Source organism: Drosophila takahashii, chromosome 3L (genome assembly GCF_030179915.1).
Source record: "Drosophila takahashii strain IR98-3 E-12201 chromosome 3L, DtakHiC1v2, whole genome shotgun sequence".
Classification (NCBI taxonomy): Eukaryota; Metazoa; Arthropoda; class Insecta; order Diptera; family Drosophilidae; genus Drosophila; species Drosophila takahashii.
In genome coordinates, this window is record NC_091680.1 from 34,179,517 (window position 1) to 34,202,681 (window position 23,165).

Below are 23,165 nucleotides of genomic sequence, written 5' to 3' on the forward strand. Positions count from 1 at the left end.
GCATTTTTGGCTCTTTTTCAAAAAAGGTGCTATCACTATTTTCGTAAGGGAAAAATATATCTTTATGATGTTTTTGGTAAAGGAGTGCGAGGGAGATGGATATATAAAATTTTTTTGATTGCGCATAACTTTTTATTGAATGGTCCGATTTAAAAAAATGTCTTCTACATTTCGATAGCTATAGATATAAACACCACAAAATTTCAGTTATACTTGTCGGAAATCATTAAAGGTGTGGGCGCCAGACACATTTTAAAATCGTTAGTTGGCGATGGTGGGCGTTAGAGGGGGCGTGGCGCCCGGCTGAAATAAACTTGCGCTGCGTAGGAAGCCCAAGAATATGTGTGGGTAATCCCAACTTTCTACCTTTTGTAGTTTCCAAGATCTCAGCGTTCATCCAGAGGAACAGACAGACCGACATACAGACAGACGGACATGGCTAGATCGACTCGGCTAGTGACCCTGATCAAGAATGTACCCTAGTCAAAATTATTTTCACAACACACAATTATTTGCACATCCCAACTTCTTTTAGTTGTTATTCTTGTTGTTGTTGAACAATATCCCTGAAATAAATGTTACGCGTTGCTCGATCTATGCTGAAGCGACACAAAAAGAAATGCGAGAGATAGCGGTTCATAGGACAAAGCTAAAAGCAGAAGAAAAAAAGCTTATCAGTTGTCAGAAGTATTTGCACACGTTTTCGGTATTAGGTCTTAATACTAGAGAACCTTGTGAATCTTGAAAGTCTAAAATACAATTAAATTCTTTAATGAAATCTATTTCTAGAATACCATCGCATGGAATCGGAAAATCAGGTGGAACTATTTGAAAGTCATGTGGTATAATGAAATTTTTTGTTTTAAGTTCCACGAGCGCTAAGCCCAAGGATTTTATAGAACCTTGTCCTATTCCTGTTATATTTTAAATTTTAGAACTGTCTAATTCGGGGTACTCTTGATTACATTTTTTAAGTAATGAAATCTCGGCTCCCGTATCTACTAACAATGTTAAGTTTTTGTTGGTTTTTTCGTTTTTAACCTTTATAAAAAAACTGAGGCTAATATTGATTTTATATATGCTTACTGTTCTTTCTCTTCTTCTACCGTCAAGGGGTCCTCTTCGTTTTCCTGAGTGACCCTAACGCTTCTGTTGGAATTTCTTCTAGTAGAAGTACTCTGTGCATTAGAGTTTGTATTATTTTGGTTTTTATTATTGCGGTTATTATACTACTATAATACCCGCGACCCCCTCTATTTCCTCTATCTCTGTAGGTGGTAGAGCGTTTGACTGTCCTGTTGTAATGGCTGCCCTTTAACAAAAATACAATCAGTTAGCATTCAAAAATCAAATAATTAGGCGCCCTATAGCAATAGCGATAGTTGATATATATTACTGGTCTGGCAACTCTTTCAAGTGACAAGTATCACTCACCAGATGGTGAATACCGAACGCGAATTCAGAGAAGGGTTCGACGGGCCCATCGCATCGAGCCTCGATCTCTTTTCTGAAAAACCATCACGCTGATCAGACGAAAAGCTCCCCCAAGAATAAAGTACGGAAAAAAAAACAGATTAAAGCCACATGTGCTTTAAACCTTAATCTAAAATTTAGTATTGCATCTTAAGTAATAGATGCAATAAAGTTATCAATAACACCCCACTATAGGATTTGCATGCCAGCAAGGTAAATATTTTGGGCTAGAAAGCTCTTTAAACTTGCAATAACATTTTGCACATTTTTAGCTCAGCTTGTTCTATCCCTTATCGGCGTCTACACGGCCAGAAAAAGGCCTGTAGTTCGCATAAATAAAGAACAGTCACAAACGCAAACAGAACCACGAGGAAAATTGGTAATTATGACTAGCTAAAGGCAGACAAGAAGTTTTCCTAACCAGAGTTCCTTTTAGTTAGCCCGATACATTGCGTTCCAATTTTCGTGCTGGAAAAGCCGTCTTCAATTTTCACGCCGCAAAAGCCGTACTAAATTTTCCCGACAGAAAGGCGCAACGAAAGCCGTGGGCAGCGAGAAAAATTGCCGCAGATCACAGGCGAAAGTTGCAGAAAATTCGTGTGAAAAATTACTGAACAAATTCTAAAAATCACCCAGTTAAAACCCTAATCCTAGTTTAAAAAAATAAACAAAAACGAAAGTGTTATTTTCTATATTTTTTTTAAGTGCACCCTTAACAAAGTAAAATCAATTAAATTAAAACAATAGAAAAAAAAGCTACAGCTAGTTAAAATTAAAAAAAACAAGAAAGGAAGCTACCTTCGGCCAGCCGAAGCTTATATACCCTTGCAGATAAAGTAATGCTCACTCGGTGCAGTTCCAGAGAATCCAGATTCAGCGTTTCTATTTACTTAAATTTTGTTTTTAAGTAGTCAAGAATCAAAACGCCTACTTCCTACAAAGTTACAATGAATTTTCTTATATTTGTTTGAATATTCCTATGGGAGCCTTAAGATATAGTGGTCCGATCCGGCTCGCTCCGACATATGTACTACCTGCAATAGAAAGAAGACTTTCGGGAAAGTTTCATCGCGATATATACTTTATGTGGTCGGAAACGTCTCCTTCACTGCGTTGCAAACATCTGACTGAAATTATAATACCCTCTACAAGGGTATTAAAATAATACTGGCAAAAACAGAACCCAGATAAAAACATAATATCAATAAGTAAAAAAAGCTTAATTATAAATCGCATTGGCAAAGTGGTGGTGTGTAGGTACGAGCAGGTGAAAAATAGAATCTGAAACCAAATCAAACCCGCGGCCAGAAATGGCACACTGAAAAAAATTGAATTGCTTCATGGAGAGAGATAACTCCCTAAATGGAGTACTATCAATAAAATTAATAACACAAAACAAACTAAAAACCCAACATCGATTAATTGCAACTACCGAAAAACAAAACAAGAATAAATGTTAAAAAAGTTAAATAATAGTTAAATAATTTAAAACATGTAAATTAAATTTGCGAATTATTTTTTTCTCTCTAAATCCCTAATCAACAAAATCCAGCATCATCAAGAAGGCCTTCTTCGAGGAGCAATGGGTGAGTCGTAAACAAACAACAACCAAACAAAAATAACAACAAAAGTCGTCGAGTGCGAATCCCATTTTAACTTTGTTTTGAGCAGTGTAAAAAAATTATGTACACGTTCATGTAAGCTTTTCAGGCGTTCGCACCGATATTTTGGTTTTTTTTTTCCAAGTTTCTTTTACATGTTTTTCTTATCGGAGTGCAAATATCGCACTAGTGAAATTTATGCGGTAAATAAAAGCTTTACCATGTCTAAACCAAACTAAATAAAATACAAAATAGAGATCTTTCCTAAGCTGCAATTAAACTACGTTGATTTTTTTTAAGACAGGCAATTACATTAACTTAGAGGAAAAACCCGGTATTGAAAGGAATTATAAGAAACCAAATTATAAACCGAATTAAAAGAGAACAATTAGTAAAGCAACTCCCCAATAAAATTGTTACTACTATTACTATGTAATTTCAAAAAAATGAAAAGAAACTAAAAGAAATCCGAAAAGAAATTGAAATAAAGACACTTAAAGAAATAATTTCCGAAATATTTTTCTAAAATTTATATTAGGAATTAAATTAATGTAATTTTTTTTTAATAAAAATGTAAAAAATTGATTGGTACGGTACACACCCAATAAAAGCCACACACACCGCCATCCATCTTAATTAAAGGAAATATAAAATTAAATAATCATGAATTATAGGGAATAAATAATTTAAGCAACAAATATTTGTGGAATTTGGTTAGGTTCAACAAAATAACTTAAGGAAACCCTTATTGAGTTATAATTGAAATGTGTTGGAGTACGAAATGGATTGTGAATATTTTTGAATATCATTAAAGAATTGTTTATAAGAATGAAGTTTTAAATTTTCATTAATTTCTGATGGCATGGGAGCATAATTAAATGATGCAATTATAATTACATTTGGGGTCTGCTGATACATCTGTTTAAATAGCAGGCTATGGTTGGGAGGGTAATGAACAGGGGTATGTCAATCAACATCTAAGATCACCCCTCTGGCCAACTACAAATATCGTGTACTCTTCCCTTTCCTTGTTTACTAGTTTTTTTATGGTACTTTTTATGCCGTGTGGTTTCGGATGAGGATCGACTCATTAGTTAGATTTAGATTCAGAAGGGACTCTATAATAAAACCTTGGTGTAGCAGTCATTATTCTCAGCAAAAACCCCCCCACATCTCCCGCTAGAGCTAGGGTTAAATGGGTCCCGCTCCGCTGTTCGGATATTGATCGACATGCCGGAAGTTGGTTAGGAATTTGGAATTCCATCAAAAAATTGGAATACCCTTCAATTGTACCTCTTCACAGGCGTTCCCTACGCTACACTGTAGCTTCAGTACAACTGTTGACGAACTTGGTTACGGCTTCGTTCATATCGGCAAACGTTCCCGCTTGCATTATGAGTTTCACCTTATCCAACGAACAATTAGCTGTCATTGCTTTGACAGCGCTTTGGGTGCTGTAATTTGATGCTAATTCTAGTGGTAAGCCATCATTGACATAAGCTCCTTGGAGGGCCTTTGTTAAATCTTCGACTTCCTTAGCATATACTGTAGCTGTTTTATTTTTTTGCTGTAAATTCATCAGTTTGGCAGATAAAACTTCTACTGATTCTCCTTTGACCGTTTTTGTCAAATTATATATTATGTCGACGATGTTGCTTTCATTTCCTATTAAATTGCGAGCGTGTCCTTTTAGTTTTGTTTTTATTAGTTCATAGGTTCATAGGTTTCTTTGATAGTATCTACCAATCTTAGGGAGTCTATGAAACTTCGCAAGTTTTCTGCTTTGCCGACGAACTCAGGTATGAGTGACGACGCAGTTTTTAAGAATTGAACGTTGGTTTGAGTCATTGTTATGACTTCTTCGTCAATCTCCATCGGAGGTAAATTGTCGGGTTCCACTTTTTTTGAGTTGTTTTCGATTTCTGAGGGATCAGTGAACCCAAAAAAATCTTCTTTGTCTTCTTCTAATAAAATGTCAGCCAACGATTTGTCGAAGTCTGAGTTTTGAGGGACTGCTAAATCGACCTCAATTTGTGAATAAAAGTTTTTTGGTATTTGGAATGATACACCATACTTTTGTAAGGCTTTCGATAATACAACGATTATACTTTCATGTATTTTTATAGCAAGATTAAAATGTGTAGGAGTTAACCTATTCGAAGTAACGGCTATTGCTCTTCTAATTTTATTTGTGTTTAAAGTTATATCGGACAGGTGTTTTAGCACTGTCTCTTCTCTTATCTGTGTGTTTTTATTGAAACACTTATAGCTTTTTAATATGTTGTTCTTTTTTTCAATAAAGAACTTTTCTAACCTATTCCATCTGCCAGTCAGTAGGTTAAGGCCTGATGGTTAGACTAACTACGAATTTTATAATTCTCCCGAGTGATTGGTTGTTATCTATCATAGAAATAACGCGAACCCCGGGAATTGTTGATAATACAATTGCTTTTTCTGTTGCATTACAACTTATTAGGGGTGAGAAAGATAGTGCGAATTCTGAAATGTATTTGTGTTCAAATTCATATATTGTTATTGGTAAATTTTCTCGGGCTAACAAAATTCGAGTTCTGTTATAAAAATTTGGTTCTGCCAGAATTAATAAATCTATTTCTCTGCGAAGCGTGTCAAAAGTATAATAAATTCTTCTTTACCAAATATCGCGCATTTCTTTCGGTTGAATTATGAAAAATATTTTTCAAGGTATGTAGACTTAGAGGACTTAAATTGGATATGCTCTTGTTTCGAGGTGTATTTAATTGTTTTATTGAACCATGTTTTATGTAGAAGTTAACGTATAAATACACTGTGCAACATTTTAAGGGTTATAAAATGTAACGGCAATTCTGATTTCATCGGCGGAAAGTACTCATGCACCTAGTGCATACTAAATTCAATGCTTAGGCAGCGTAAGTTGCTTTGAGCTGGCAAAAGTAGCTCAGAGAAGCTGGGTCGAGTAAAATGACAAATTCGAATTTTGAAAACGGGAATCGTTTGACCCCCATTTGACCACTTTTGCCCACCCTTTAGTTTTTTTTGACCACGTCCAGTTTCGAAAATATCGAATTTCGAAAATTTTCGAAAATCAAAAATTTGACTTTTTCAAATTTTTTTTTGTGGAATCGTTTGACCCCCATTTGACCACCATTGCCCACCTTTTAGAATTTTGAAAAAGTCAAAACTTTGGAAACTGTGGCCATTTTTCGTTTTTCTCAAAATTCGAAAATTTTAAAGTCGAATTTTTTTTTTTTTTTTTTTGTCCAATCGTTTGACCCCCGATTGACCATCATTGCCCACCTTTTAGAATTTTGAAAAAGTCAAAACTTTAGAAAATACAACACTTTTTCGTTTTTCTCAAAAGTCGAAAATTTTAAAGTCGAATTTTTCAAAACTTTTTTTTGTCCATTCGTTTGACCCCCGATTGACCATCATTGCCCACCTTTTAGAATTTTGAAAAAGTCAAAACTTTAGAAAATACAACACTTTTTCGTTTTTCTCAAAAGTCGAAAATTTTAAAGTCGAATTTTTCAAAACTTTTTTTTGTCCAATCGTTTGACCCCCGATTGACCATCATTGCCCACCCTTTAGAATTTTGAAGAAGTCAAAACTTTGGAAACTGTGGCCATTTTTCGTTTTTCTCAAAATTCGAAAATTTTAAAGTCGAATTTTTCAAAACTTTTTTTGTCCATTCGTTTGACCCCCAATTGACCATCATTGCCCACCCTTTAGAATTTTGAAAAAGTCAAAACCTTAGAAAATACAACACTTTTTCGTTTTTCTCAAAATTCGAAAATTTTAAAGTCGAATTTTTCAAAACTTTTTTTTGTCCATTCGTTTGACCCCCAATTGACCATCATTGCCCACCCTTTAGAATTTTGAAAAAGTCAAAACTTTAGAAAATACAACACTTTTTCGTTTTTCTCAAAATTCGAAAATATTAAAGTTGACATATTCAAATTTTTTTTTTGTCCATTCGTTTGACTCCCAATTGACCACCATTGCCCACCCTTTAGAATTTTAAAAAAGTCAAAACTTTGAAAGATATACCACTTTTTAGTTTTCACTAAATTTCAAAAAAATTAATCTCGTATTTTTAAAAATTTTTTTGGTGGACAGATATGTTCTCGATGTGTCCACTTGTGTCCACCTTTCAGAATTTTGAATTTAAATTAGAATTAGAATTTTCAAAAATTGAATACTTTAAAAGTAATGTTAATTATAAGTTTATCCTTACGAAAAATTTGTTTGCCCCACCCTTAAAACTTAATGAATTCGTTTGCCCACACCCAAAAACTTAATATTTATGATAACAAACGATTACCGAGCACTTAAAACTACACAATTTTTAAAATAAACGAACTAAAAATATTAAAACTATAAAAAATTCAGTGCTCACCCCTAATTAAATGTAAACTTTGTTTACAATTACAATTTCCCGAAAATTAGTGTTTCAAATAAACCAAAGTCTTGTCAGAATCATAATTTTTGTTTTTAAGTCAGGGGTCGTAAGTAAAAGTTAACCTATTAAAAAAAATTGTCAATTAACAATAATGAGTTATTTGTCAACAACTTTTATATTCAAAATTGAAATAAAAGATTGAATTGAAATAAATTTTAAACTGTTGGGTGCATTGGCTTAAAAGTTGAAAAATGTATAATCTACGCTTTAATACTTTTCTATTGAAATTAAAAAATCTACAGATTTTTTATTATAAAGCATTTAATACATTATAAACAAGAAAGAAACAGATCATTCCTATTAATTTAAAAATCGCAAAAATATTAAATTTCGTATTATTTTGACATTATTTTTTCTGTCCTTTCTACGGCACCTATATAATGTTGTCGTCCGATTAATGTTAAATTTAATTCAAAATTCGGAAATGCAAAAAAAAATGAATATTTTAGAGAAGAAGAGAATTCAATTAAAACCAACGAAGCTATAATTGTTTCCTATTAATTTCCCATGTATTTTTCGATCGTTACTATGGCAGCTTATGATATAGTCGTCCGATTTCTATAAAATTAAATTCGAAATTCAGAACTATTAAAAAAATGTTATTACCAAGCGTTGAAGGTTATATGTTTAAAAGCATCGAAGCTATATGGGGTCTATATGGAAACGTATCCTTCACTGCGTTGCAAACTTCTGCCTGAAATCATTATTCCCTCTGCAAGGGTATAAAAATATTCGGATTTCCCTTCTGCTTTTACATTATGTTTAAGAAAAGAAAGAAACCGTCCCCTGGGAAGATTTTTACATTTTTTAGCTTTAAATATTTTTTTATCCGCTTAAAATCAAAAATTATTTGTTTTTAGGATTGTCCGATTGACTCACAACTTTTTTTGTATAACCTTAAGATGTGGACACATCGAAGACATATCAGTAAAAAATTTTGAAAAATTCAACTTTTAATTTTTTTGAAACTTAGTGAAAACTAAAAAGTAGTATAGCTTTCAAAGTTTTGACTTTTTTAAAATTCTAAAGGGTGGGCAATGATGGTCAATCGGGGGTCAAACGATTTGACAAAAAAAAGTTTTGAAAAATTCGACTTTAAAATTTTCGACTTTTGAGAAAAACGAAAAAATGTTGTATTTTCTAAAGTTTTGACTTTTTCAAAATTCTAAAAGGTGGGCAATGATGGTCAATCGGGGGTCAAACGAATGGACAAAAAAAAGTTTTGAAAAATTCGACTTTAAAATTTTCGACTTTTGAGAAAAACGAAAAAGTGTTGTATTTTCTAAAGTTTTGACTTTTTCAAAATTCTAAAAGGTGGGCAATGATGGTCAATCGGGAATCAAACGAATGGACAAAAAAAAGTTTTGAAAAATTCGACTTTAAAATTTTCGACTTTTGAGAAAAACGAAAAAGTGTTGTATTTTCTAAGGTTTTGACTTTTTCAAAATTCTAAAGGGTGGGCAATGATGGTCAATTGGGGGTCAAACGAATGGACAAAAAAAGTTTTGAAAAATTCGACTTTAAAATTTTCGAATTTTGAGAAAAACGAAAAATGGCCACAGTTTCCAAAGTTTTGACTTCTTCAAAATTCTAAAGGGTGGGCAATGATGGTCAATCGGGGGTCAAACGATTGGACAAAAAAAAGTTTTGAAAAATTCGACTTTAAAATTTTCGACTTTTGAGAAAAACGAAAAAGTGTTGTATTTTCTAAAGTTTTGACTTTTTCAAAATTCTAAAAGGTGGGCAATGATGGTCAATCGGGAATCAAACGAATGGACAAAAAAAAGTTTTGAAAAATTCGACTTTAAAATTTTCGACTTTTGAGAAAAACGAAAAAGTGTTGTATTTTCTAAAGTTTTGACTTTTTCAAAATTCTAAAAGGTGGGCAATGATGGTCAATCGGGAATCAAACGAATGGACAAAAAAAAGTTTTGAAAAATTCGACTTTAAAATTTTCGAATTTTGAGAAAAACGAAAAATGGCCACAGTTTCCAAAGTTTTGACTTTTTCAAAATTCTAAAGGGTGGGCAATGATGGTCAATCGGGGGTCAAACGATTGGACAAAAAAAAGTTTTGAAAAATTCGACTTTAAAATTTTCGAGTTTTGAGAAAAACGGAAAATGGTTACAGTTTCCAAAGTTTTGACTTTTTCAAAATTCTAAAAGGTGGGCAATGGTGGTCAAATGGGGGTCAAACGATTCCACAAAAAAAAATTTGAAAAAGTCAAATTTTCGATTTTCGAAAATTTTCGAAATTCGATATTTTTGAAACTGGACGTGGTCAAAAAAAACTAAAGGGTGGGCAAAAGTGGTCAAATGGGGGTCAAACGATTCCCGTTTTCAAAATTCGAATTTGTCATTTTACTCGACCCAGCTTCTCTGAGCTGGCAAAAGTGGCTATTTTCGTTTCTAAATAACTTTTAAACCTGATTTTTTACAGTAACACGATATATACCAAAATTTAAGGAATCTCAAGGGCTATACAGTTTAAAAATTTAAAGGAGTCAAAATCTCCCAAGTGGGCCACCCCCGATTCAAAGGTCCTATTTTCGTCAAACTTTTTATACCCTTGTAGAGGGTATTATAATTTCACTCAGATGTTTGCAACGCAGTGAAGGAGACGTTTCCGACCACATAAAGTATATATATTCTTGATCAGCACCAATAGCCGAGTCTATCTAGCCATGTCCGTCTGTCCGTCTGTCTGTCTGTCCGTCTGCCGGTCTGTCCGTCTGTCCGTTTCTATGCGAACTAGTCTCTCAGTTTTAAAGCTATCGCGATGAAACTTTCCCGAAAGTCTTATTTCTATTGCAGGTAGTACATATGTCGGAGAGAGCCGAATCGGACCACTATATCTTAAGGCTCCCATAGGAATATTCAAACAACTATAAGAAAATTAATTGTAACTTTGTAGGAAGTAGGCGTTTTGATTCTTGACTACTTAAAAACAAAATTTAAATAAATAGAAACGCTGAATCTGGAATCCCTGGAACTGCACCGAGTGAGCATTCTTTTATCTACAAGGGTATATAAGCTTCGGCTGGCCGAAGGAAGCTTCCTTTATTGTTTATTTTTCCGGTTCACAACGACAAAAAAAACTTTACCTGAACGGTTTTGAGAAATTTTGAGTTTCAACGGAGTTATAGGGGTCAGAAAATAGCATTTTTGGCTCTTTTTCAAAAAAGGTGCTATCACTATTTTCGTAAGGGAAAAATATATCTTTATGATGTTTTTGGTAAAGGAGTGCGAGGGAGATGGATATATAAAATTTTTTTGATTGCGCATAACTTTTTATTGAATGGTCCGATTTGAAAAATGTCTTCTACATTTCGATAGCTATAGATATAAACACCACAAAATTTCAGTTATACTTGTCGGAAATCATTAAAGGTGTGGGCGCCAGACACATTTTAAAATCGTTAGTTGGCGATGGTGGGCGTTAGAGGGGGCGTGGCGCCCGGCTGAAATAAACTTGCGCTGCGTAGGAAGCCCAAGAATATGTGTGGGTAATCCCAACTTTCTACCTTTTGTAGTTTCCAAGATCTCAGCGTTCATCCAGAGGAACAGACAGACCGACATACAGACAGACGGACATGGCTAGATCGACTCGGCTAGTGACCCTGATCAAGAATGTACCCTAGTCAAAATTATTTTCACAACACACAATTATTTGCACATCCCAACTTCTTTTAGTTGTTATTCTTGTTGTTGTTGAACAATATCCCTGAAATAAATGTTACGCGTTGCTCGATCTATGCTGAAGCGACACAAAAAGAAATGCGAGAGATAGCGGTTCATAGGACAAAGCTAAAAGCAGAAGAAAAAAAGCTTATCAGTTGTCAGAAGTATTTGCACACGTTTTCGGTATTAGGTCTTAATACTAGAGAACCTTGTGAATCTTGAAAGTCTAAAATACAATTAAATTCTTTAATGAAATCTATTTCTAGAATACCATCGCATGGAATCGGAAAATCAGGTGGAACTATTTGAAAGTCATGTGGTATAATGAAATTTTTTGTTTTAAGTTCCACGAGCGCTAAGCCCAAGGATTTTATAGAACCTTGTCCTATTCCTGTTATATTTTAAATTTTAGAACTGTCTAATTCGGGGTACTCTTGATTACATTTTTTAAGTAATGAAATCTCGGCTCCCGTATCTACTAACAATGTTAAGTTTTTGTTGGTTTTTTCGTTTTTAACCTTTATAAAAAAACTGAGGCTAATATTGATTTTATATATGCTTACTGTTCTTTCTCTTCTTCTACCGTCAAGGGGTCCTCTTCGTTTTCCTGAGTGACCCTAACGCTTCTGTTGGAATTTCTTCTAGTAGAAGTACTCTGTGCATTAGAGTTTGTATTATTTTGGTTTTTATTATTGCGGTTATTATACTACTATAATACCCGCGACCCCCTCTATTTCCTCTATCTCTGTAGGTGGTAGAGCGTTTGACTGTCCTGTTGTAATGGCTGCCCTTTAACAAAAATACAATCAGTTAGCATTCAAAAATCAAATAATTAGGCGCCCTATAGCAATAGCGATAGTTGATATATATTACTGGTCTGGCAACTCTTTCAAGTGACAAGTATCACTCACCAGATGGTGAATACCGAACGCGAATTCAGAGAAGGGTTCGACGGGCCCATCGCATCGAGCCTCGATCTCTTTTCTGAAAAACCATCACGCTGATCAGACGAAAAGCTCCCCCAAGAATAAAGTACGGAAAAAAAAACAGATTAAAGCCACATGTGCTTTAAACCTTAATCTAAAATTTAGTATTGCATCTTAAGTAATAGATGCAATAAAGTTATCAATAACACCCCACTATAGGATTTGCATGCCAGCAAGGTAAATATTTTGGGCTAGAAAGCTCTTTAAACTTGCAATAACATTTTGCACATTTTTAGCTCAGCTTGTTCTATCCCTTATCGGCGTCTACACGGCCAGAAAAAGGCCTGTAGTTCGCATAAATAAAGAACAGTCACAAACGCAAACAGAACCACGAGGAAAATTGGTAATTATGACTAGCTAAAGGCAGACAAGAAGTTTTCCTAACCAGAGTTCCTTTTAGTTAGCCCGATACATTGCGTTCCAATTTTCGTGCTGGAAAAGCCGTCTTCAATTTTCACGCCGCAAAAGCCGTACTAAATTTTCCCGACAGAAAGGCGCAACGAAAGCCGTGGGCAGCGAGAAAAATTGCCGCAGATCACAGGCGAAAGTTGCAGAAAATTCTTGTGAAAAATTACTGAACAAATTCTAAAAATCACCCAGTTAAAACCCTAATCCTAGTTTAAAAAAATAAACAAAAACGAAAGTGTTATTTTCTATATTTTTTTTAAGTGCACCCTTAAAAAAGTAAAATCAATTAAATTAAAACAATAGAAATTAAAACAATAGAAAAAAAAGCTACAGCTAGTTAAAATTAAAAAAAAACAAGAAAGGAAGCTACCTTCGGCCAGCCGAAGCTTATATACCCTTGCAGATAAAGTAATGCTCACTCGGTGCAGTTCCAGAGAATCCAGATTCAGCGTTTCTATTTACTTAAATTTTGTTTTTAAGTAGTCAAGAATCAAAACGCCTACTTCCTACAAAGTTACAATGAATTTTCTTATATTTGTTTGAATATTCCTATGGGAGCCTTAAGATATAGTGGTCCGATCCGGCTCGCTCCGACATATGTACTACCTGCAATAGAAAGAAGACTTTCGGGAAAGTTTCATCGCGATAGCTTTAAAACTGAGAGACTAGTTCGCATAGAAACGGACAGACGGACAGACGGACAGATGGACAGACGGACAGACGGACAGACGGACATGGCTAGATAGACTCGGCTATTGGTGCTGATCAAGAATATATATACTTTATGTGGTCGGAAACGTCTCCTTCACTGCGTTGCAAACATCTGACTGAAATTATAATACCCTCTACAAGGGTATTAAAATAATACTGGCAAAAACAGAACCCAGATAAAAACATAATATCAATAAGTAAAAAAAAGCTTAATTATAAATCGCATTGGCAAAGTGGTGGTGTGTGGGTACGAGCAGGTGAAAAATAGAATCTGAAACCAAATCAAACCCGCGGCCAAAAATGGCACACTGAAAAAAATTGAATTGCTTCATGGAGAGAGATAACTCCCTAAATGGAGTACTATCAATAAAATTAATAACACAAAACAAACTAAAAACCCAACATCGATTAATTGCAACTACCGAAAAACAAAACAAGAATAAATGTTAAAAAAGTTAAATAATAGTTAAATAATTTAAAACATGTAAATTAAATTTGCGAATTATTTTTTTCTCTCTAAATCCCTAATCAACAAAATCCAGCATCATCAAGAAGGCCTTCTTCGAGGAGCAATGGGTGAGTCGTAAACAAACAACAACCAAACAAAAATAACAACAAAAGTCGTCGAGTGCGAATCCCATTTTAACTTTGTTTTGAGCAGTGTAAAAAAATTATGTACACGTTCATGTAAGCTTTTCAGGCATTCGCACCGATATTTTGGTTTTTTTTTTCCAAGTTTCTTTTACATGTTTTTCTTATCGGAGTGAAAATATCGCACTAGTGAAATTTATGCGGTAAATAAAAGCTTTACCATGTCTAAACCAAACTAAATAAAATACAAAATAGAGATCTTTCCTAAGCTGCAATTAAACTACGTTGATTTTTTTTAAGACAGGCAATTACATTAACTTAGAGGAAAAACCCGGTATTGAAAGGAATTATAAGAAACCAAATTATAAACCGAATTAAAAGAGAACAATTAGTAAAGCAACTCCCCAATAAAATTGTTACTACTATTACTATGTAATTTCAAAAAAATGAAAAGAAACTAAAAGAAATCCGAAAAGAAATTGAAATAAAGACACTTAAAGAAATAATTTCCGAAATATTTTTCTAAAATTTATATTAGGAATTAAATTAATGTAATTTTTTTTTAATAAAAATGTAAAAAATTGATTGGTACGGTACACACCCAATAAAAGCCACACACACCGCCATCCATCTTAATTAAAGGAAATATAAAATTAAATAATCATGAATTATAGGGAATAAATAATTTAAGCAACAAATATTTGTGGAATTTGGTTAGGTTCAACAAAATAACTTAAGGAAATCCTTATTGAGTTATAATTGAAATGTGTTGGAGTACGAAATGGATTGTGAATATTTTTGAATATCATTAAAGAATTGTTTATAAGAATGAAGTTTTAAATTTTCATTAATTTCTGATGGCATGGGAGCATAATTAAATGATGCAATTATAATTACATTTGGGGTCTGCTGATACATCTGTTTAAATAGCAGGCTATGGTTGGGAGGGTAATGAACAGGGGTATGTCAATCAACATCTAAGACCACCCCTCTGGCCAACTACAAATATCGTGTACTCTTCCCTTTCCTTGTTTACTAGTTTTTTTATGGTACTTTTTATGCCGTGTGGTTTCGGATGAGGATCGACTCATTAGTTAGATTTAGATTCAGAAGGGACTCTATAATAAAACCTTGGTGTAGCAGTCATTATTCTCAGCAAAAACCCCCCCACATCTCCCGCTAGAGCTAGGGTTAAATGGGTCCCGCTCCGCTGTTCGGATATTGATCGACATGCCGGAAGTTGGTTAGGAATTTGGAATTCCATCAAAAAATTGGAATACCCTTCAATTGTACCTCTTCACAGGCGTTCCCTACGCTACACTGTAGCTTCAGTACAACTGTTGACGAACTTGGTTACGGCTTCGTTCATATCGGCAAACGTTCCCGCTTGCATTATGAGTTTCACCTTATCCAACGAACAATTAGCTGTCATTGCTTTGACAGCGCTTTGGGTGCTGTAATTTGATGCTAATTCTAGTGGTAAGCCATCATTGACATAAGCTCCTTGGAGGGCCTTTGTTAAATCTTCGACTTCCTTAGCATATACTGTAGCTGTTTTATTTTTTTGCTGTAAATTCATCAGTTTGGCAGATAAAACTTCTACTGATTCTCCTTTGACCGTTTTTGTCAAATTATATATTATGTCGACGATGTTGCTTTCAATTCCTATTAAATTGCGAGCGTGTCCTTTTAGTTTTGTTTTTAATAGTTCATAGGTTCATAGGTTTCTTTGATAGTATCTACCAATCTTAGGGAGTCTATGAAACTTCGCAAGTTTTCTGCTTTGCCGACGAACTCAGGTATGAGTGACGACGCAGTTTTTAAGAATTGAACGTTGGTTTGAGTCATTGTTATGACTTCTTCGTCAATCTCCATCGGAGGTAAATTGTCGGGTTCCACTTTTTTTGAGTTGTTTTCGATTTCTGAGGGATCAGTGAACCCAAAAAAATCTTCTTTGTCTTCTTCTAATAAAATGTCAGCCAACGATTTGTCGAAGTCTGAGTTTTGAGGGACTGCTAAATCGACCTCAATTTGTGAATAAAAGTTTTTTGGTATTTGGAATGATACACCATACTTTTGTAAGGCTTTCGATAATACAACGATTATACTTTCATGTATTTTTATAGCAAGATTAAAATGTGTAGGAGTTAACCTATTCGAAGTAACGGCTATTGCTCTTCTAATTTTATTTGTGTTTAAAGTTATATCGGACAGGTGTTTTAGCACTGTCTCTTCTCTTATCTGTGTGTTTTTATTGAAACACTTATAGCTTTTTAATATGTTGTTCTTTTTTTCAATAAAGAACTTTTCTAACCTATTCCATCTGCCAGTCAGTAGGTTAAGGCCTGATGGTTAGACTAACTACGAATTTTATAATTCTCCCGAGTGATTGGTTGTTATCTATCATAGAAATAACGCGAACCCCGGGAATTGTTGATAATACAATTGCTTTTTCTGTTGCATTACAACTTATTAGGGGTGAGAAAGATAGTGCGAATTCTGAAATGTATTTGTGTTCAAATTCATATATTGTTATTGGTAAATTTTCTCGGGCTAACAAAATTCGAGTTCTGTTATAAAAATTTGGTTCTGCCAGAATTAATAAATCTATTTCTCTGCGAAGCGTGTCAAAAGTATAATAAATTCTTCTTTACCAAATATCGCGCATTTCTTTCGGTTGAATTATGAAAAATATTTTTCAAGGTATGTAGACTTAGAGGACTTAAATTGGATATGCTCTTGTTTCGAGGTGTATTTAATTGTTTTATTGAACCATGTTTTATGTAGAAGTTAACGTATAAATACACTGTGCAACATTTTAAGGGTTATAAAATGTAACGGCAATTCTGATTTCATCGGCGGAAAGTACTCATGCACCTAGTGCATACTAAATTCAATGCTTAGGCAGCGTAAGTTGCTTTGAGCTGGTAAAAGTGGCTATTTTCGTTTCTAAATAACTTTTAAACCTGATTTTTTACAGTAACACGATATATACCAAAATTTAAGGAATCTCAAGGGCTATACAGTTTAAAAATTTAAAGGAGTCAAAATCTCCCAAGTGGGCCACCCCCGATTCAAAGGTCCTATTTTCGTCAAACTTTTTATACCCTTGTAGAGGGTATTATAATTTCACTCAGATGTTTGCAACGCAGTGAAGGAGACGTTTCCGACCACATAAAGTATATATATTCTTGATCAGCACCAATAGCCGAGTCTATCTAGCCATGTCCGTCTGTCCGTCTGTCTGTCTGTCCGTCTGCCGGTCTGTCCGTCTGTCCGTTTCTATGCGAACTAGTCTCTCAGTTTTAAAGCTATCGCGATGAAACTTTCCCGAAAGTCTTATTTCTATTGCAGGTAGTACATATGTCGGAGAGAGCCGAATCGGACCACTATATCTTAAGGCTCCCATAGGAATATTCAAACAACTATAAGAAAATTAATTGTAACTTTGTAGGAAGTAGGCGTTTTGATTCTTGACTACTTAAAAACAAAATTTAAATAAATAGAAACGCTGAATCTGGAATCCCTGGAACTGCACCGAGTGAGCATTCTTTTATCTACAAGGGTATATAAGCTTCGGCTGGCCGAAGGAAGCTTCCTTTATTGTTTATTTTTCCGGTTCACAACGACAAAAAAAACTTTACCTGAACGGTTTTGAGAAATTTTGAGTTTCAACGGAGTTATAGGGGTCAGAAAATAGCATTTTTGGCTCTTTTTCAAAAAAGGTGCTATCACTATTTTCGTAAGGGAAAAATATATCTTTATGATGTTTTTGGTAAAGGAGTGCGAGGGAGATGGATATATAAAATTTTTTTGATTGCGCATAACTTTTTATTGAATGGTCCGATTTGAAAAATGTCTTCTACATTTCGATAGCTATAGATATAAACACCACAAAATTTCAGTTATACTTGTCGGAAATCATTAAAGGTGTGGGCGCCAGACACATTTTAAAATCGTTAGTTGGCGATGGTGGGCGTTAGAGGGGGCGTGGCGCCCGGCTGAAATAAACTTGCGCTGCGTAGGAAGCCCAAGAATATGTGTGGGTAATCCCAACTTTCTACCTTTTGTAGTTTCCAAGATCTCAGCGTTCATCCAGAGGAACAGACAGACCGACATACAGACAGACGGACATGGCTAGATCGACTCGGCTAGTGACCCTGATCAAGAATGTACCCTAGTCAAAATTATTTTCACAACACACAATTATTTGCACATCCCAACTTCTTTTAGTTGTTATTCTTGTTGTTGTTGAACAATATCCCTGAAATAAATGTTACGCGTTGCTCGATCTATGCTGAAGCGACACAAAAAGAAATGCGAGAGATAGCGGTTCATAGGACAAAGCTAAAAGCAGAAGAAAAAAAGCTTATCAGTTGTCAGAAGTATTTGCACACGTTTTCGGTATTAGGTCTTAATACTAGAGAACCTTGTGAATCTTGAAAGTCTAAAATACAATTAAATTCTTTAATGAAATCTATTTCTAGAATACCATCGCATGGAATCGGAAAATCAGGTGGAACTATTTGAAAGTCATGTGGTATAATGAAATTTTTTGTTTTAAGTTCCACGAGCGCTAAGCCCAAGGATTTTATAGAACCTTGTCCTATTCCTGTTATATTTTAAATTTTAGAACTGTCTAATTCGGGGTACTCTTGATTACATTTTTTAAGTAATGAAATCTCGGCTCCCGTATCTACTAACAATGTTAAGTTTTTGTTGGTTTTTTCGTTTTTAACCTTTATAAAAAAACTGAGGCTAATATTGATTTTATATATGCTTACTGTTCTTTCTCTTCTTCTACCGTCAAGGGGTCCTCTTCGTTTTCCTGAGTGACCCTAACGCTTCTGTTGGAATTTCTTCTAGTAGAAGTACTCTGTGCATTAGAGTTTGTATTATTTTGGTTTTTATTATTGCGGTTATTATACTACTATAATACCCGCGACCCCCTCTATTTCCTCTATCTCTGTAGGTGGTAGAGCGTTTGACTGTCCTGTTGTAATGGCTGCCCTTTAACAAAAATACAATCAGTTAGCATTCAAAAATCAAATAATTAGGCGCCCTATAGCAATAGCGATAGTTGATATATATTACTGGTCTGGCAACTCTTTCAAGTGACAAGTATCACTCACCAGATGGTGAATACCGAACGCGAATTCAGAGAAGGGTTCGACGGGCCCATCGCATCGAGCCTCGATCTCTTTTCTGAAAAACCATCACGCTGATCAGACGAAAAGCTCCCCCAAGAATAAAGTACGGAAAAAAAACAGATTAAAGCCACATGTGCTTTAAACCTTAATCTAAAATTTAGTATTGCATCTTAAGTAATAGATGCAATAAAGTTATCAATAACACCCCACTATAGGATTTGCATGCCAGCAAGGTAAATATTTTGGGCTAGAAAGCTCTTTAAACTTGCAATAACATTTTGCACATTTTTAGCTCAGCTTGTTCTATCCCTTATCGGCGTCTACACGGCCAGAAAAAGGCCTGTAGTTCGCATAAATAAAGAACAGTCACAAACGCAAACAGAACCACGAGGAAAATTGGTAATTATGACTAGCTAAAGGCAGACAAGAAGTTTTCCTAACCAGAGTTCCTTTTAGTTAGCCCGATACATTGCGTTCCAATTTTCGTGCTGGAAAAGCCGTCTTCAATTTTCACGCCGCAAAAGCCGTACTAAATTTTCCCGACAGAAAGGCGCAACGAAAGCCGTGGGCAGCGAGAAAAATTGCCGCAGATCACAGGCGAAAGTTGCAGAAAATTCTTGTGAAAAATTACTGAACAAATTCTAAAAATCACCCAGTTAAAACCCTAATCCTAGTTTAAAAAAATAAACAAAAACGAAAGTGTTATTTTCTATATTTTTTTTAAGTGCACCCTTAAAAAAGTAAAATCAATTAAATTAAAACAATAGAAATTAAAACAATAGAAAAAAAAGCTACAGCTAGTTAAAATTAAAAAAAAACAAGAAAGGAAGCTACCTTCGGCCAGCCGAAGCTTATATACCCTTGCAGATAAAGTAATGCTCACTCGGTGCAGTTCCAGAGAATCCAGATTCAGCGTTTCTATTTACTTAAATTTTGTTTTTAAGTAGTCAAGAATCAAAACGCCTACTTCCTACAAAGTTACAATGAATTTTCTTATATTTGTTTGAATATTCCTATGGGAGCCTTAAGATATAGTGGTCCGATCCGGCTCGCTCCGACATATGTACTACCTGCAATAGAAAGAAGACTTTCGGGAAAGTTTCATCGCGATAGCTTTAAAACTGAGAGACTAGTTCGCATAGAAACGGACAGACGGACAGACGGACAGACGGACAGATGGACAGACGGACAGACGGACAGACGGACAGACGGACATGGCTAGATAGACTCGGCTATTGGTGCTGATCAAGAATATATATACTTTATGTGGTCGGAAACGTCTCCTTCACTGCGTTGCAAACATCTGACTGAAATTATAATACCCTCTACAAGGGTATTAAAATAATACTGGCAAAAACAGAACCCAGATAAAAACATAATATCAATAAGTAAAAAAAAGCTTAATTATAAATCGCATTGGCAAAGTGGTGGTGTGTGGGTACGAGCAGGTGAAAAATAGAATCTGAAACCAAATCAAACCCGCGGCCAAAAATGGCACACTGAAAAAAATTGAATTGCTTCATGGAGAGAGATAACTCCCTAAATGGAGTACTATCAATAAAATTAATAACACAAAACAAACTAAAAACCCAACATCGATTAATTGCAACTACCGAAAAACAAAACAAGAATAAATGTTAAAAAAGTTAAATAATAGTTAAATAATTTAAAACATGTAAATTAAATTTGCGAATTATTTTTTTCTCTCTAAATCCCTAATCAACAAAATCCAGCATCATCAAGAAGGCCTTCTTCGAGGAGCAATGGGTGAGTCGTAAACAAACAACAACCAAACAAAAATAACAACAAAAGTCGTCGAGTGCGAATCCCATTTTAACTTTGTTTTGAGCAGTGTAAAAAAATTATGTACACGTTCATGTAAGCTTTTCAGGCATTCGCACCGATATTTTGGTTTTTTTTTTCCAAGTTTCTTTTACATGTTTTTCTTATCGGAGTGAAAATATCGCACTAGTGAAATTTATGCGGTAAATAAAAGCTTTACCATGTCTAAACCAAACTAAATAAAATACAAAATAGAGATCTTTCCTAAGCTGCAATTAAACTACGTTGATTTTTTTTAAGACAGGCAATTACATTAACTTAGAGGAAAAACCCGGTATTGAAAGGAATTATAAGAAACCAAATTATAAACCGAATTAAAAGAGAACAATTAGTAAAGCAACTCCCCAATAAAATTGTTACTACTATTACTATGTAATTTCAAAAAAATGAAAAGAAACTAAAAGAAATCCGAAAAGAAATTGAAATAAAGACACTTAAAGAAATAATTTCCGAAATATTTTTCTAAAATTTATATTAGGAATTAAATTAATGTAATTTTTTTTTAATAAAAATGTAAAAAATTGATTGGTACGGTACACACCCAATAAAAGCCACACACACCGCCATCCATCTTAATTAAAGGAAATATAAAATTAAATAATCATGAATTATAGGGAATAAATAATTTAAGCAACAAATATTTGTGGAATTTGGTTAGGTTCAACAAAATAACTTAAGGAAACCCTTATTGAGTTATAATTGAAATGTGTTGGAGTACGAAATGGATTGTGAATATTTTTGAATATCATTAAAGAATTGTTTATAAGAATGAAGTTTTAAATTTTCATTAATTTCTGATGGCATGGGAGCATAATTAAATGATGCAATTATAATTACATTTGGGGTCTGCTGATACATCTGTTTAAATAGCAGGCTATGGTTGGGAGGGTAATGAACAGGGGTATGTCAATCAACATCTAAGATCACCCCTCTGGCCAACTACAAATATCGTGTACTCTTCCCTTTCCTTGTTTACTAGTTTTTTTATGGTACTTTTTATGCCGTGTGGTTTCGGATGAGGATCGACTCATTAGTTAGATTTAGATTCAGAAGGGACTCTATAATAAAACCTTGGTGTAGCAGTCATTATTCTCAGCAAAAACCCCCCCACATCTCCCGCTAGAGCTAGGGTTAAATGGGTCCCGCTCCGCTGTTCGGATATTGATCGACATGCCGGAAGTTGGTTAGCAATTTGGAATTCCATCAAAAAATTGGAATACCCTTCAATTGTACCTCTTCACAGGCGTTCCCTACGCTACACTGTAGCTTCAGTACAACTGTTGACGAACTTGGTTACGGCTTCGTTCATATCCGCAAACGTTCCCGCTTGCATTATGAGTTTCACCTTATCCAACGAACAATTAGCTGTCATTGCTTTGACAGCGCTTTGGGTGCTGTAATTTGATGCTAATTCTAGTGGTAAGCAATAAAAATAAATAAATAAAAATGTAAAAAATTGATTGGTACGGTACACACCCAATAAAAGCCACACACACCGCCATCCATCTTAATTAAAGGAAATATAAAATTAAATAATCATGAATTATAGGGAATAAATAATTTAAGCAACAAATATTTGTGGAATTTGGTTAGGTTCAACAAAATAACTTAAGGAAACCCTTATTGAGTTATAATTGAAATGTGTTGGAGTACGAAATGGATTGTGAATATTTTTGAATATCATTAAAGAATTGTTTATAAGAATGAAGTTTTAAATTTATATTAATTTCTGATGGCATGGGAGCATAATTAAATGATGCAATTATAATTACATTTGGGGTCTGCTGATACATCTGTTTAAATAGCAGGCTATGGTTGGGAGGGTAATGAACAGGGGTATGTCAATCAACATCTAAGATCACCCCTCTGGCCAACTACAAATATCGTGTACTCTTCCCTTTCCTTGTTTACTAGTTTTTTTATGGTACTTTTTATGCCGTGTGGTTTCGGATGAGGATCGACTCATTAGTTAGATTTAGATTCAGAAGGGACTCTATAATAAAACCTTGGTGTAGCAGTCATTATTCTCAGCAAAAACCCCCCCACATCTCCCGCTAGAGCTAGGGTTAAATGGGTCCCGCTCCGCTGTTCGGATATTGATCGACATGCCGGAAGTTGGTTAGCAATTTGGAATTCCATCAAAAAATTGGAATACCCTTCAATTGTACCTCTTCACAGGCGTTCCCTACGCTACACTGTAGCTTCAGTACAACTGTTGACGAACTTGGTTACGGCTTCGTTCATATCCGCAAACGTTCCCGCTT

The 23,165-nt window shown here is 34.5% G+C and overlaps 1 protein-coding gene and 3 long non-coding RNA genes across 6 annotated transcripts in view; 3 read left to right on the forward strand and 1 right to left on the reverse strand.

Moving 5' to 3' along the window:
• The window catches only part of Parp1 (Poly-(ADP-ribose) polymerase), a 190,189-nt gene that overhangs the window by 71,263 nt on the left and 95,761 nt on the right, over nt 1-23,165 (reverse strand). The gene's annotated exons all lie outside the window — the stretch shown is intronic.
• On the forward strand, nt 1,411-2,338 carry LOC138912835 (uncharacterized). Its single transcript, XR_011418402.1, has 3 exons — nt 1,411-1,686; nt 1,746-1,852; nt 1,910-2,338. It is a non-coding gene; the product is annotated as an uncharacterized lncRNA (long non-coding RNA).
• Nucleotides 12,101-12,737, forward strand: LOC138912823 (uncharacterized). Its single transcript, XR_011418378.1, has 3 exons — nt 12,101-12,376; nt 12,436-12,542; nt 12,600-12,737. It is a non-coding gene; the product is annotated as an uncharacterized lncRNA (long non-coding RNA).
• LOC138912850 (uncharacterized) lies at nt 19,146-19,635 on the forward strand. Its single transcript, XR_011418415.1, has 3 exons — nt 19,146-19,292; nt 19,352-19,458; nt 19,516-19,635. It is a non-coding gene; the product is annotated as an uncharacterized lncRNA (long non-coding RNA).